We start from the raw sequence: 17412 nt of genomic DNA, 5'->3' as shown, positions 1-17412 counted from the left end.
AGTTAAATTAAACTACTTTTATTTTTATTTTTTTCTTAGGTAGCAGACTTGGGTTGTGTTTACTGTGATAATGCAATGCGATGCCATCCAAAATTTGTGGATCCGCTTTCCTTTAACTAGTTCAATCTAGGAGAACACAGCAGGTGTGCATTCATTACAATAAATATATATATATATATATCTGCCAAGGTGGAGCCACTTTAAAGAAGGGGGGTGGGGTTTGTCTTGTATCGCGAGACGGATACAAGCGTATGTTTAAACTGCAAGATTTTTACTTGCTCAAGAATCTGTTTTAATATAGCAGTCTGGCCTCTGGTTATTTATAGGTTTTATAAATTTTAGATTCAATTTCTCTTTAAGGTGGCTCAAAACGTTTTTCAACTCTTGTGCACATAAAAGACAAACAAACAAAAAGAAAATGAGTTGAAGTTCATTGTGCCTTTTTTTCTTCCCCTGCTCCCGATCATCCTGAGAGTTTTTGAGCTGGCTTCATATCATAGCTGCATCCCATTCACACAGTAGTAGTCTAACATGTGGTGTTACTTTAGCTCGACCGATTTATAGCAGAACTTGATATGGTCACAATATTTAAAAAAAAAAATTCTATCCAGTTTCCTTAAAGGGCATCTGTCAGCAGCTTTGTACCTATGAGACTGGCTGACCCGTTACATGTGCACTTGGCAGCTGAAGGCATCTGTGTTGGTTCCATGTTCATATGTGCCCGCATTGCTGAGGAAAATGATGTTTTAATATATGCAAATGAGCCTCTAGGAGCAACGGGGGCGTTGCCGTTACACCTAGAGACTCTCTCTGCAACTGCTGCTTCCTCTGCACTTTGCCATGATCAGATGATGATGATACACTGCCTGGTCCTGTCAAACTGCAGAGAGAGCAGATCCTCTAGGTGTAACGACAACACCCCCGTTGCACCTAGAGACTCGTATTAAAACTTCGTTTTTCCCAGCAATGCGGGCACATATGAACATGGGACCAACACAGATGCCTTCAGTTGCCAAGCGCACATGTAACGGGTCAGCCAGTGTCATAGGGACAAAACTGCTGACAGATGCCCTTTAAACGTGAATTAATTTTTTTTCCAGTTTAACGTTTGTTTTAGTTTTTTTTTATTTGTACAAATGTTACATTACATAAATATATGTGTACATGTATATATAAGCTGCATTTGGCCGCATTGTTTCTTCCTAGGGTTTCCCAAAGTAATTTCTTTGTATTTTAATTGGCGGAAACACTTTACAGGCCTCCACTGGAGAGGAATAAAGACATCGGTGTGTGTATATATTAAAAGCTTGAAAGAGGAGTTCTCATCTTTGGTCTCTAGAGATTGGTGACCACATGGAGAGCCAGGTGACCCCGTGTATGTCACCATGTTCTAGGGAAAAAGGTGACAAGTTCTCTTTTAAAGCCCTGGTAATAGGGGGAGCTTTATTTGTGACCTTATTAAGTTTTGATAGGGATTGCATAATGTGATAGTTACAGAAACAAAGAATATTGCTGCACTTTTTTTTTAGTTTCAGAACAGTGTTTGGAAAAATGCATATTTTTTTTTCTTTTCTTTTTTTATTTTTATTAACTGTTTAGACTAAAATGTTCTTTCAAAAGAGGCATCAAAATGTGTTCCTAATTTTGTATATGGGCTTAGGTTTTGTAACCAATAAAAAGCTGCTATCAAATACTATATCTTATTACCTCGTGTGCGGTTTTTATTTCTGGTTCTCCTTTGTTCTAATTTATCACTGATGACGGCTAAAACTGACCATCAGAGTTCTCCAAAATCCTTGAAGGGAATCGGTCATCATGAAAATGCAATGCAATGTAAGGTATAGGCAGCAGGTTATAGAGCAGAAGGAGCTGAGCAGATTGATTATATAGTTTTGTGGGAAAAGATTCAGTAAAACTTGTAATTCTAGGCTTTGAAGTCCAGGAGGCGGTCCTATCAGTGATTGACAGCCTTCCCTCTGACTCACTGATAGGACCGCCTCCTGTACTTCAAAGCCCAGAATTGCAGGTTTTACTGAATCTTTTCCCACAAAACTATATATCAATCTGCTCAGCTCCTTCTGCTCTTATAACCTGCTTCTCAAAAACCATGTTCAATGTGACAGGTTCCCTTGACGTGATGCAAGGGGAGCAGGTCACCGCTGGGGCTGTGATTGGCTGCAACAGTCACGTATACCCCACATACCAACGGATGTTGATCTCGGCACAGAGGGGAGTGGAAGTGCGGGAGCCACACAGATCGAATCGAGCGGCGGGGACAAGGTATCATCAACAGTGTGGGTCTGCCACGTCTGGGAGAACTCGTGTCTTTGATTACCCCTTTAAAAGAAATGTCATCAGAAAATGACCTATTGCTTAAATGTATACATGTTAAAAATATTTTTCAAGAATTCTTGGTTATTTTTTATTATCAATATCTATATTTATTACCAGACTGCAGTTTTCACACTGGCCACTAAGCCTAATAATTGGCGCCACTTCTTGTTCTGTACAGATCACTTTACTGCAGTTACTGATTATCTATACACAGAGGTGATATCATTACAGGCAGGATTAGAAAGACAGGATCCACCAGTCACAATAGATGATTGTCAGAGCTGATCTATTCTTTCCTTGTACAGTGACCTCTGCACAGGTCACCGAGCACGCCCAGAAAACTCTCCCATAGAAGTCAATGGTGTCCCCACATGACCATTGTGTCTATGGCCCATGGGGCTGCTGTAAAGCAATTTTCTAAATGCTGTTAAGAACAGCTCAGGCAAGATGGCTGCCCCCATAATAATGTTAATCTGTATTCTGAATGTGTGTTACTATCTGGTTTTAAGTGGCATAAAATATTTTGGTGACACCTTTCCTTTAAGGCCAGTCTCATACGATCGGATTTAGTGTGGGAAGCAGTATTTCCTGGGCTGAACATTCAACTCACTATGTCCTAATGATTTATGATGCTGAAAATTCCCATCTCACTGCAGGTCAACTGAGCTGTAGTCCCCAAATGATGTGAATAAAGTTCAGTAGATCTGGCGAGACGGAAAATACTCCTCCCACATGATGCATGTTCCCCGGACTGAATACACTCTGAAATTAATCTAAAGGGATTGTTCAGGATTTTGATATATACTCAGGATAGGCCACCAATATCAGATCGGGGGGGGGGGGGGGGGGGGGTCTGACAGCCTACACCCGCCCGATCAGCTGTTTGTAGCGTCAGTGCTAGAACTATACAGCTCTGTTCACTGTGTTCTGTGAAGATCCGGTAAATGCAACGCTTCTCTCATTCACTTCAATGGGAGCAGTGATTTTAAAACCTCATCTACTTTTATGTTTTCATTAGACTACTAGCAATGTCCCATGTGCAGTTACTATTAAATGCCATCCTGGTGACCATTGAAACAGGATTTCTATAGAATATCTATTCTTTAGGTGTAAAGTCCAAGTCCAGTTTTCTATAAATTACTACACTAAAACATGAAAAAGTCTGCTCTTTGTTCTTACAGATAAAACAGTTGAAGGTCTTCTCAATTCCATGACTTCTGGTTCCTTTCTTGTCAATAATTTAACCAAGCAAAGAAATACAATTACTATGAAGAGCTCACCGAAACGTAGCACTGCCCGCTATGACTACCTAGCTGCAGTACTATAGTGTTCAATTAATGGCCGGGGGGGGGGTTGAGCAGAGCTCCGTGGCTGTGGACATCGCAGGATAAATCCTGAAAGTACCGACCACCAGTGACCCACCAAATGAACCCTGAAAGTGCAGTGGGACTGCTGGTAGGCATCCGGTGAGGAGAAGGAGAGGTTGCGAGAGCGCAGCGCAGGGGGGAGCTGAAACAGCATGCGGTGCAACATCTCCCTGAACAGCACAGAGCAGTATCGCTCAGGTGGGATGCAAATTGGGGGCCACAGAGAGGAGATTAGGCCCTAGATTAAGATCTGTCCCCTGTGGCCATTTCCCCCGCTCTGGGAATACAAGAGGGGAGGAGCTAGGAGCGGCGATACTGCAGAGCCTCCCTGAAACCAAACTCCTGTGGTCACAAAAGTCTATTGGCTAATCTCAGTTACCTAGACTGTATGCACAACATTCATCCTCTCAAAGGAAAATAAAGAAAGGCATAAATCCAGAGAGTGTGTTCCAGCTGCCCAAGAGGCCATCTGTTCCTTTTTTAACAGTACAAGACATTGAATACTGCCCTCCCACCGCAAGGGACATTATACACTGCTCAAAAAAAATAAAGGGAACACAAAAATAACACATCCTAGATCTGAATTAATTAAATATTCTTCTGAAATACTTTGTTCTTTACATAGTTGAATGTGCTGACAACAAAATCACACAAAAATAAAAAAAATGGAAATCAAATTTTTCAACCCATGGAGGTCTGGATTTGGAGTCACACTCAAAATTAAAGTGGAAAAACACACTACAGGCTGATCCAACTTTGATGTAATGTCCTTAAAACAAGTCAAAATGAGGCTCAGTAGTGTGTGTGGCCTCCACGTGCCTGTATGACCTCCCTACAACGCCTGTGCATCCTCCTGATGAGGTGGCGGACGGTCTCCTGAGGGATCTCCTCCCAGACCTGGACTAAAGCATCTGCCAACTCCTGGACAGTCTGTGGTGCAATGTGACGTCGGTGGATAAAGCGAGACATGATGTCCCAGATGTGCTCAATTGGGCGGGCCAGTCCATAGCATCAATGCCTTTGTCTTGCAGGACCTGCTGACACACTCCAGCCACATGAGGTCTAGCATTGTCTTGCATTAGGAGGAACCCAGGGCCAACCGCACCAGCATATGGTCTGACAAGGGGTCTGAGGATCTCATCTCGGTACCTAATGGCAGTCAGGCTACCTCTGGCGAGCACATGGAGGGCTGTGCGGCCCTCCAAAGAAATGCCACCCCACACCATTACTGACCCAATGCCAAACCGGTCATGCTGGAGGATGTTGCAGGCAGCAGAACGTTCTCCACGGCATCTCAAGACTCTGTCACATGTGCTCAGTGTGAACCTGCTTTCATCTGTGAAGAGCACAGGGCGCCAGTGGCGAATTTGCCAATCTTGGTGTTCTCTGGCAAATGCCAAACGTCCTGCACGGTGTTGGGCTGTAAGCACAAACCCCACCTGTGGATGTCGGGCCCTCATATCACCCTCATGGAGTCTGTTTCTGACCGTTTGAGCAGACACATGCACATTTGTGGCCTGCTGGAGGTCATTTTGCAGGGCTCTGGCAGTGCTCCTCCTGTTCCTCCTTGCACAAAGGGGGAGGTAGCGGTCCTGCTGCTGGGTTGTTGCCCTCCTACGGCCTCCTCCACGTCTCCTGATGTACTGGCCTGTCTCCTGGCAGCGCCTCCATGCTCTGGACACTACGCTGACAGACACAGCAAACCTTCTTGCCACAGCTCGTATTGATGTGCCATCCTGGATAAGCTGCACTACCTGAGCCACTTGTGTGGGTTGTAGACTCCGTCTCATGCTACCGCTAGAGTGAAAGCACCGCCAGCATTCAAAAGTGACCAAAACATCAGCCAGGAAGCATAGGAACTGAGAAGTGGTCTGTAGTCACCACCTGCAGAACCACTCCTTTATTGGGGGTGTCTTGCTAATTGCCTATAATTTCCACCTGTTGTCTATCTCATTTGCACAACAGCATGTGAAATTGATTGTCACTCAGTGTTGCTTCCTAAGTGGACAGTTTGATTTCACAGAAGTGTGATTGACTTGGAGTTACATTGTGTTGTTTAAGTGTTCCCTTTATTTTTTTGAGCAGTGTATATAATTACACCCCTGAAAGTTGTACGTCTATCCTGACGTAACAATGGGGCCGCAAAAGCCACTGAACGACTCTGAGAGTTTGCCAGACAACCAGATCAAAAGTACATGCTAGCCATTGCCACAGCGCACCGTGCACACTAGAGCAAGCATTACCGCTAATGCGGCTATGCCAGATGTACCCGCCGAGGATGGGTTAGAGGAAATCACACTTAAACAAGTATCTGCCCAAGTCCTGGAAGCGATCATAGCGTGCAAAACATCCCTTACTGGGAAACTTGATGAAGTCAAAATTTACCTGGGGCTGTTACATCAAGATCTACAAAATTTGCGGGACAGGGTACAGCACACAGAGGAACGCATATCCCGCATAGAAGATACCACTGCCACTGTCCCCAGAGCTATCTCTGACCTCACCGCCAAAGCAGATCTGTGGAAAAATAAAGCAGATGACCTTGAAAATCGACACCACAGAAACATTAGAATAATAGCTCTTCCAGAGAGAGCGGAGGGTCGCACACCAGACACGTTTATAGAGAACTGGATAAAAGAACTTTTTCCAGAGGCAGAGTTTTCCCCAAGTATAAGCTGTGGAACGTGCGCACAGGGTGCCAGCGAAGCCTCCACCGCCTGGGGCTCCTCCTCGACCATTGCTGGCGAGATTCCTAAACTGCAAGGATAGAGATAAAATCCTAGCGCTAGCCAGACGACGTCAAGAAATCATATATGATAATGCCAGAGTCTCCATTTTCCCAGACTTCTCCATGGAACTCCAAAAGCAGCATGCCACGTTAATGGATGCCAAGAGACGCTTGAGAGAGGCCAACATTCCATTTTTTGTGGGATACCCTGTCAAGATTTGCGTGGTTGATGGAGATAGGGCGATATTCTTCAGATCACTGGGAGAAGTCACTGAATGGCTGGCCATGAGACGGCGCTCTCTGAGACGTTGAAGACCCAGACAGTATCAGTGGGCTCAACACAAGTCGGTGTTGTAAATCGTGTTTGATACCAACTATACTGATATGATCTATGATCAGTGCTGCATTATGTTTATCTTTAACTAATTGAAAATTGAAGTCCATACTCTCAAGTCGTAATTTACTTATATGGGTTTAATTGGTCGTTATTTGCCACAGCCGCAACCCACATGCCTCGGCCACTTAACATCCATGGCAGGGGCATCCCGGTTTTTCTGGCCTATGGTCTGGATTTTTGTCCAACTACCCAGACCTGCAAGCAGATTGCTAAGTTATTTTATTGTTCAGAATTTTTGGTTATTTTTTTTTAATTGTGCTGGTTATTAATAATTGTTTGCCTATGAACATCATTGATCCAGACATGCTGTTGCACACTTGCAATTTAATTGCCGCATCTAGGTACTTGTATGTCATGCATTTATTTCAAACATTATGGCAGACTTAAAGGGAACCTTTCATGTGGATATTTGATTATAATCTAACTAATTATATACAATCATTAACTACTAAAAAGTACCTTAGATGTATTCACTTACTGGTGTGACAGATGGTTACCTCATATTATACACACAAAGATGCCACATGCCAATGAGCTGATTGGGGTCCAGCGTGATGTCATTGAGTCCAGCGTATATTTAATTCAGAGCTATAGCCACTCCCCTGCCCACCTGCTGCTGATTCATATGGAAAATAATTGTCAATCAGCAGCAGGTAGGCGGGGAGAGTCAGGAGCTCATGAATATTCAGGACTCATCATTATCAGCTGAAGCTTTTCAATACAAGATGTTGGCAGATTGACTGGGTCAATTAAAGAAAGTGACCCAGCATTTCGCTAAGAGAATCGGTCACTTATTTATGTTGCCCTTAGTTAGGACACCATAAAACTGGTGACAGGTTCCCTTTAAAGATTATGTCATGGAATGTCAGGGGCATGGGTACTCCGCAATAAAAGGTCTATGATATTCTCCCTTGTTAGAAACTCTGGTCCACATATTCTGTGCCTCCAGGAGACGCATCTTACTAAGGGTACTTTCACACTTGAGGCAGGACGGATCCGACAGGCTGTTCACCCTATCGGATCCGTTATTTCGCCGTGCCGCCGCTCCGTCCCCATTGACTATAATGAGGACGGGGCGGAGCTCCAGTGCAGTTCGCCGTGAGAGGCCGCCGGACTAAAAAGTCGGACATGCAGGACTTTTAGTTCGGCGGCCTTTTGCCGTGCTGCGCCGGAGCTCCGCCCCCGTCCCCATTATAGTCAATGGGGACGGAGCGGCGGCACGGCGAAATAGCGGAAGGACGGATCCAACAGGGTGAACAGCCTGTCGGATCCGTCCTGCCGCAAGTGTGAAAGTACCCTAATACCACCTCGCGAGCTCTGCGGAAACCATGGGTTCAGTGGGCGGCATACTCTTATCACTCTTCTAATTCCAGCGGTGTGTCTATATTAATACACAAACAATTGTGATGGGAGGTAAAAGACCTAGCAGTTGATCCAGAAGGCAGATATGTCTTTGTTCATTCTCTTATTGACAACATACAATACACTATATTGGGAATATACTGTACAACCCTCCCCCTGGGTCAATGCATATGCTACATCAGGCAGCAGCTTTTGCAGCTGCCTACCCACACGCTAGAACCATATGTCTGAGAGACTTAAATATGTTGGTGGACCCATCAATTAATCCGTTTGTGAGTGGGGGAGGTCCACAAGTGTCAGGGGTCCCCTTGCAATTAAGCAGATTTATGACAGAGTTCCGCTGGTCTGATCTATAGAGGTTTGCTCACCCTACAACCTGTTAATACTCGTGTCACAGTGGAGGACACCACTCGCTGACACGAATTAATTATATGCTAGGGAGCAAAAAACGTGCTATTAAACCTTCGCTCCAAAGTAGACTTAGCCAGAGGAGTGTCACTCGCCAATGTTAGGAATCTTAACTCGTAACGCTCCCTCAGTGATGTACAAAATTAACATACACCAGTTTTGGCTGCGTCTCTTGGGAACGGCTGATGGGATCCCCTACCAGATAGATGAGTTTTTATCGGTACACACAGAGGAACCCAATTTGATCCTCCTATAGGATGCCCTGAAGGCTTTCTTGAGGGGATGCTTACAGTCTAGAATTTATTATATCAAGAGGGACACAAGCCGCTCTGAATTGGAGTTGGCATCCCAATGCACTAACCTAGAACAACAGTACATCCAACACCCCACTGAGTCTAACAGGACCGCCTGGCTCCAGGCAGAGAGGCAATATTTGGCAACCCTAAGAGAAAGGGCAGATAGAAAACAGTTTTTTCTGAAACAAACTGCGTTTGAGTTAGGTAACCAATCCGCTAAATTACTAGCACAACTAATCAAACATTCTTTGCCCTCTACAGTTCTAGCAATACGATCCCTAACTGGTCAGGAGCTTCACACACAGGTGGACATCCTTCAGACTTTTACCCAGTTCTACGACAATCTATACTATTAAATCTAGTATAACCGCCTCTGAAGCAGAAATAATTACCTACTTAAATAGTATCCCCTTCCCTACCCTGACCACATCACAGAGTGCTCAATTAGAGCAGCCCATAATTTTAGAGGAAATACTGCAGGCAATTTCGGATCTTAACAATGGGAAGTCCCTGGGACCCGATGGGCTCCCTAAAGAGGTGTATGCCAGATACTCAAATAAACTGGCCCCACAGCTGCTATTCACCCTTCATTCGGCCTTAGAGACAGGAAACTGCCCGCCTCCTTCATGGAAGCCACTGTAATTCTGATACTTAAGCCCGATAAGATCCACTTGACTGTAGCTCGTATAGACCGATCGCACTTTTTAAATGTAGATTATAAAATCCTCACAAGAATATTAGCTACCCGACTAAATTGGGCAATCCTGTCATTGATTCATCCAGATCAGACGGGATTCATGCCAGGGAAGTCAACCTCGGAGAATATTAGAAGGGTACAGGTAATTACTCAGATTGGCCACTCCACGGATCAAGATTGGGCATTGGCTTCCCTAGACGCGGCCAAGGCCTTTGATTTCATTGAATGGGCATATCTGCATGGATGTCTCCGAAATTTCGGGTTTGGCCCTCAGTTCTGCAGGTGGACCTCATTATTTTACTCTAACCCAGTGAGTAGACTATTAGTAAATGGTGAACTATCTGATAGCTTTACCCTACAGAGAGGAACAAGACAAGGATGTCCCCTGTCACCATTACTATTCGCACTGGCGGTTGAGCCTTTGGCCATCCAGGTGAGGGAGAGTGATAACATTATTGGGATAAGATTGGGAGAGAGAGAGAGGCGCGCATTGGGTTGTAGGCTGATGATATGATTCTATATCTGTCCTCCCTAGATACTTCTCTATATAATGCAATGGCCCTGATAGATGAATTTGGAAAATTCTCTGGACTTAAGATTAAATGGGAAAAATCAGTATACATATCTCTGCAAAAGAAACAGTGGTCGGGCCCCTCGCACATGGCGGGATTGAAAGTGGTGGACACGTTCAAATACCTGGGGGTTAACATAGCTAGACAACACCCTAAAGCGCTATCTATTAACATTCATCCCCTAATTACACACACATGGGATAAATTCAAAACCTGGAAGTCACGCCCCTTGTCAGTAGCGGGATGTATTAATTTAGTTAAAATAATAACCCTTCCCAAGGCCCTTTATGCTTTACAACATACGGAGGTGCCCATATCCAAATCAATATTTAAAGAATTGGATTCCATGACCCGAACCTTCATATGGGGAAACTCCCGATCAAAATGAAGCTTGGATACATTAAGGAGACCAAAGACTGAGGAAGGCATGGCACTGCCAGATTACAGATTATATTACCTGGCATGGCAGTTACGCATCATACATACTTGGTACACCACTGAGGAACTCCCTGACTCTGAGTATTTCCTTAAACATTACCTGGGCGTCCATACTCTATTGTCAGTCCTGGAGAATTTTTCTAGGGCTCAGAAACCGTAGCTTCCCCTACATAGATTGGCACAGGGAGTTTGGAAGAAAGCAAAATTAATAACCCAATTTACGAGTGTAATTTCTGAAATACCATTATGGCATAATCATTCCCTGTCGGGGATACAGGCGGTCATGGTTTGCAGAGAGATGGAAGACGGCTGGGGTGCGCAGCCTCGGGGATGTATATGACCAGGACATTTTTTTGACATTCACAGACCTGACACAAAAATTTGAAATACCCAGATCTATGTTTTTTTCCTATTTACACCTCAAATCGGCCCTACAAGCTATTTATCCAGACCCCAGCACTAAATTCTCCCAGTATCAGCTAATAGGAGTTGTTAAAACCCAGGGACCCAGAGGCCTTATCTCTGCAATCTATTCACATCTGCTGCGTGCAAAGTCTCGTGCCGCTCCCCTGAAGGTAATAGATAAATGGAAAAGACAAATCCCCACACTCACAGATGAATCAATATCTGACTTAGGCCTCATGCATACGACCGTATTTTTTTGCTGTCCGCAAAAACGGGTTCCGTTTTTCCGTGATCCGTGTCCGTTTTTTCATCCGTGGGTCTTCCTTGATTTTTGGAGGATCCACGGACATGAAAAGTGAAAAAAAAAAACTAAGTCAAGTTTGCATTGAAAATGATAGAAAAAACGGACACGGATCACGGACGACTATCTTGTGTGCATCCGTGATTTTTCACGGACCCATTTACTTGAATGGGTCTGTGAACCATTGTCCGTGAAAAAAATAGGACAGGTCATATTTTTTTCACGGACTGGAAAAACGGATCACGGACACGGAAGCCAAACGGTGCATTTTCCGATTTTTCCACGGACCCATTGAAAGTCAATAGGTCCGCGAAAAAAAACGGAAAACGGAACAACGGCCGCGGATGCACACAACGGTCGTGTGCATGAGGCCTTAGTAGAATCCCATTTACAAGTATCACCAGCAATAAATAACAAGTTAATTCAACTATATATTATTCATCAAACATATCTCACACCAATCAGATTGCAGAGAATGGGAAGGTCGCCCGATACGGCCTGCCCAAGGTGTGGAGAATTGGAGGCAGACTTCTGGCACATGAAGGGGGGTATGTGATCCAATTGTTGCATTTTGGAATGGGGTGACACACTTTCTTTTGACCCTGCTACCAGTTTGGGTTACACGCACCCCTGATCTGTCTCTCTTAGGAATACTAGAGGAGGATCAGTGGGACCATTATATGTCTGTCTTTTTGTAAGAGTCACTATTCCTAGCACGCAAATGTATAGCCTTGAGATGGTACAGCCCAAATGTCCCAAATTTAGGCATGTGGAAAACACAAATAAACCAGATCTTACCATATGTTTCTGTGATTTACAGGCGTCGTAATAGACCTCAAAAGTTTGACAGGGTTTGGGGCATATGGTGCAGATCCCCACTCACTACGTATACAGTTCCGAGAATGCGCCAGGCCCTGTCGGCTATACAGGATGCCTCTGTTCACTCCACTTAGTTAATAAATGTACTTTCTACTTTCATATATGATGTTGTTTACTGATATTGCAAGGTGTGTGCAACTGTATAATATGTACTGGGCTGATACACGTTCTGTTATATTGAACATTATTGTAATGTATTCTGAATTAATAAAGAGTTTAAAAAAAAAAGAGAAATAAAATAACATTAAAAAGTAAATATGTAATATATATCACTTAATAGCATGTGTTATAGCCTCTTCTGGTTCCTATTGCGGAGCTCACGCAATTTTCTGGAACCTATGTTAGTATGTGGCGGTATTTGTAAGGCTACTTTCACACCTGCGTTAGGTGCGGATCCGTCTGGTATCTGCACAGATGGATCCGCACCTATAATGCAAACGCTTAGATCCGTTCAGAACGGATCCGTTTGCATTAGCATGAACCAAAAAAAAAAAAAATAATAATTTTTATTTTTTTTGTTCATGATAATGCAAACGGATCCGTTTTGACTTTACATTGAAAGTCAATGGGGGACGGATCCGTTTGAAAATTGAGCCATATAGTGTCAACTTCAAACGGATCCGTCCCCATTGACTTAGGCTACTTTCACACTAGCGTTCGGAGCGGGTCCGTCTGATGTTTCATCAGACGGATCCGCTCCTATAATGCAGACGTTTGCATCCGTTCAGAACGGATCCGTCTGCATTATAACTTAGAAAAATTTCTAAGTGTGAAAGTAGCCTGAGCGGATCCGTTCAGACTTTACATTGAAAGTCAATGGGGGACGGATCCGCTTGAAGATTGAGCCATATAGTGTCATCTTCAAGCGGATCCGTCCCCATTGACTTCCATTATAAGTCTGGATGGATCCGCTCACCTCCGCACGGCCAGGCGGACACCCGAACGCTGCAAGCAGCGTTCAGGTGTCCGCTCACTGAGCGGAGCAGAGGCTGAGCGCTGGCAAGCGGATGCATTCTCAGTGGATCCACCTCCACTGAGAATGCATTGGGGCCGGACGGCTGCGTTCAGGACCACTCGTGAGCCCCTTCAAACGGACCTCACGAGCGGACACCTGAACGCAGGTGTGAAAGTAGCCTTACATTGTAAATCTGGACGGATCAGTTTGCCTCCGCACGGCCAGGCGGACACCCGAACGCTGCAAGCTGCGTTCAGGTGTCCGCCTGCTGAGCGGAGCGGAGGACAAACGGTGCCAGACTGATGCATTCTCAGCGGATCCGCTTCCACTCAGAATGCATTAGGACTGGACGGATCCGTTCGGGGCCGCTTGTGAGAGCCTTCAAACGGAACTCACAAGCGGAGCCCCGAACGCTAGTGTGAAAGTAGCCTAAGAACACACTAGTCCTCCAATAGTTTTATTTATCCACAATGTGTTCTTTTGTATTAATATGTTAAAATCTTATTGCCTCTTTATGTTGCAATTTCCATGTGCCATTAGAGTAGATATGTGCCATTAGATACATTGTATATTTGTTTAGTTTACCAGCGCTCAGAAGTAGAGTTGAGCGAACACCTGGATGTTCGGGTTCGAGAAGTTCGGCCGAACTTCCCGGAAATGTTCGGGATCCGAACCCGAACCGAACTTCGTCCCGAACCCGAACCCCATTGAAGTCAATGGGGACCCGAACTTTTGGGCACTAAAAAGGGTGTAAAACAGCCCAGGAAAGAGCTAGAGGGCTGCAAAAGGCAGCAACATGTAGGTAAATCCCCTGCAAACAAATGTGGATAGGGAAATGAATTAAAATAAAAATAAAAAAAATAAAAATGAACCAATATCAATTGGACAGAGGTCCCATAGCAGAGAATCTGGCTTCACGTCAGGAGAGAATCAGTCTCTTCATGCCATAGCAAAGAATCTGGCTTCATGTCAGCACAGAATCAGTCTCTTCATGCCATAGCAGAGAATCTGGCTTCATGTCAGCACAGAATCAGTCTTCATGTCATAGCAGAGAATCAGGCTTCACGTCACCCACCACTGGAACAGGCCACTGTCACACATTTAGGCCCCGGCACCCAGACAGAGGAGAGCGGTCCCGTAACAGAGAATCTGGCCTCATGTCAGCGCAGAATCTGTCTTCATGTCATAGCAGAGAATCAGGCTTCACGTCACCCACCACTGGAACAGGCCACTGTCACACATTTAGGCCCAGGCACCCAGTCAGAGGAGAGAGGTCCCGTAACAGAGAATCTGGCCTTATGTCAGCACAGAATCTGTCTTCATGTCATAGCAGAGAATCAGGCTTCACGTCACCCACCACTGGAACAGGCCACTGTCACACATTTAGGCCCCGGCACCCAAACAGAGGAGAGCGGTCCCGTAACAGAGAATCTGGCCTTATGTCAGCGCAGAATCTGTCTTCATGTCATAGCAGAGAATCAGGCTTCACGTCACCCACCACTGGAACAGGCCACTGTCACATATTTAGACCCAGGCAGAGGAGAGAGGTCGCGTAACAGAGAATCTGGCCTTATGTCAGCACAGAATCTGTCTTCATGTCATAGCAGAGAATCAGGCTTCACGTCACCCACCACTGGAACAGGCCACTGTCACACATTTAGGCCCCGGCACCCAGACAGAGGAGAGCGGTCCCGTAACAGAGAATCTGGCCTTATGTCAGCGCAGAATCTGTCTTCATGTCATAGCAGAGAATCAGGCTTCACGTCACCCACCACTGGAACAGGCCACTGTCACATATTTAGGCCCAGGCAGAGGAGAGAGGTCGCGTAACAGAGAATCTGGCCTTATGTCAGCACAGAATCTGTCTTCATGTCATAGCAGAGAATCAGGCTTCACGTCACCCACCACTGGAACAGGCCACTGTCACACATTTAGGCCCGGGCACCCAGACAGAGGAGAGCGGTCCCGTAACAGAGAATCTGGCCTTATGTCAGCACAGAATCTGTCTTCATGTCATAGCAGAGAATCAGGCTTCACGTCACCCACCACTGGAACAGCCCACTGTCACACATTTAGGCCCCGGCACCCAGACAGAGGAGAGCGGTCCCGTAACAGAGAATCTGGCCTTATGTCAGCGCAGAATCTGTCTTCATGTCATAGCAGAGAATCAGGCTTCACGTCACCCACCACTGGAACAGGCCACTGTCACACATTTAGGCCCCGGCACCCAGGCAGAGGAGAGAGGTCGCGTAACAGAGAATCTGGCTTCATGTCAGCACAGAATAAGTCTTCATGTCATAGCAGAGAATCAGGCTTCACGTCACCCACCACTGGAACAGGCCACTGTCACACATTTAGGCCCCGGCACCCAGACAGAGGAGAGGTTCATTCAACTTTGGGTTGCCCCGCAATATAATGGTAAAATGAAATTAAAAATAGTATTGAATGAGGAAGTGCCCTGGAGTAGAATAATATATTGTTAAGGGGAGGTAGTTAATATCTAATCTGCACAAGGGATGGACAGGTCCTGTGGGATCCATGCCTGGTTCATTTTTATGAACGTCAGCTTGTCCACATTGGCTGTAGACAGGCGGCTGCGTTTGTCTGTAATGACGCCCCCTGCCGTGCTGAATACACGTTCAGACAAAACGCTGGCCGCCGGGCAGGCCAGCACCTCCAAGGCATAAAAGGCTAGCTCTGGCCACGTGGACAATTTGGAGACCCAGAAGTTGAATGGGGCCGAACCATCAGTCAGTACGTGGAGGGGTGTGCACAGGTACTGTTCCACCATGTTAGTGAAATGTTGCCTCCTGCTAACACGTTCCGTATCAGGTGGTGGTGCAGTTAGCTGTGGCGTGGTGACAAAACTTTTCCACATCTCTGCCATACTAACCCTGCCCTCAGAGGAGCTGGCCGTGACACAGCTGCGTTGGCGACCTCTTGCTCCTCCTCTGCCTTCGCCTTGGGCTTCCACTGGTTCCCCTGTGACATTTGGGAATGCTCTCAGTAGCGCGTCTACCAACGTGCGCTTGTACTCGCGCATCTTCCTATCACGCTCCAGTGTAGGAAGTAAGGTGGGCACATTGTCTTTGTACCGGGGATCCAGCAGGGTGGCAACCCAGTAGTCCGCACACGTTAAAATGTGGGCAACTCTGCTGTCGTTGCGCAGGCACTGCAGCATGTAGTCGCTCATGTGTGCCAGGCTGCCCAGAGGTAAGGACAAGCTGTCCTCTGTGGGAGGCGTATCGTCATCGTCCTGTGTTTCCCCCCAGCCACGCACCAGTGATGGGCCCGAGCTGCTTTGGGTGCCACCCCGCTGTGAACATGCTTCATCCTCATCCTCCTCCACCTCCTCCTCATCCTCGTCCTCCAGTAGTGGGCCCTGTCTGGCCACATTTGTACCTGGCCTCTGGTGTTGCAAAAAACCTCCCTCTGAGTCACTTCGAAGAGACTGGCCTGAAAGTGCTAAAAATGACCCCTCTTCCTCCTCTTCCTCCTGGGCCACCTCCTCTTCCATCATCGCCCTAAGTGTTTTCTCAAGGAGACAAAGAAGTGGTATTGTAACGCTGATAACGGCGTCATCGCCACTGGCCATGTTGGTGGAGTACTCGAAACAGCGCAACAGGGCACACAGGTCTCGCATGGAGGCCCAGTCATTGGTGGTGAAGTGTGTCTGTTCCGCAGTGCGACTGACCCGTGCGTGCTGCAGCTGAAACTCCACTATGGCCTGCTGCTGCTCGCACAGTCTGTCCAGCATATGCAAGGTGGAGTTCCACCTGGTGGGTACGTCGCATATGAGGCGGTGAGCGGGAAGGCCGAAGTTACGCTGTAGCGCAGACAGGCGAGCAGCGGCAGGGTGTGAACGCCGGAAGCGCGAACAGATGGCCCGCACTTTATGCAGCCGCTCTGACATGTCGGGGTAGTTGCGAATGAACTTCTGCACCACCAAATTCAGCACATGTGCCAGGCAAGGGATGTGCGTCAAACCGGCTAGTCCCAGAGCTGCAACGAGATTTCGCGCATTATCGCACACCATTAGGCCGGGCTTGAGGCTCACCGGCAGCAACCACTCGTCGGTCTGTTGTTCTATACCCCGCCACAACTCCTGTGCGGTGTGGGGCCTGTCCCTCAAACATATGAGTTTCAGAATGGCCTGCTGACGTTTACCCCGGGCTGTGCTGAAGTTGGTGGTGAAGGTGTGTGGCTGACTGGAAGAGGAGGAGGAAGCTGAGTAGGAGGAGGAGGAGACAGGAGGCAAAGAATGTTGCCCTGC

The 17412-nt window shown here is 46.4% G+C and overlaps 1 long non-coding RNA gene across 1 annotated transcript; it reads right to left on the bottom strand.

Moving 5' to 3' along the window:
- Nucleotides 1-348: 348 nt before the first annotated feature.
- Nucleotides 349-16013, bottom strand: LOC120996241. Its single transcript, XR_005777746.1, has 3 exons — nucleotides 16003-16013; nucleotides 9285-9287; nucleotides 349-949 (listed from the first exon to the last, which is right to left on the bottom strand). It is a non-coding gene; the product is annotated as an uncharacterized LOC120996241 (long non-coding RNA).
- Between the last annotated feature and the right edge of the window lie 1399 nt (nucleotides 16014-17412).

This window comes from Bufo bufo, chromosome 3, assembly GCF_905171765.1.
Source record: "Bufo bufo chromosome 3, aBufBuf1.1, whole genome shotgun sequence".
Taxonomy (NCBI): Eukaryota; Metazoa; Chordata; class Amphibia; order Anura; family Bufonidae; genus Bufo; species Bufo bufo.
The sequence above is the reverse complement of the archived record's forward strand: the minus strand, read 5'-3'. Positions and strand labels throughout refer to the sequence as shown.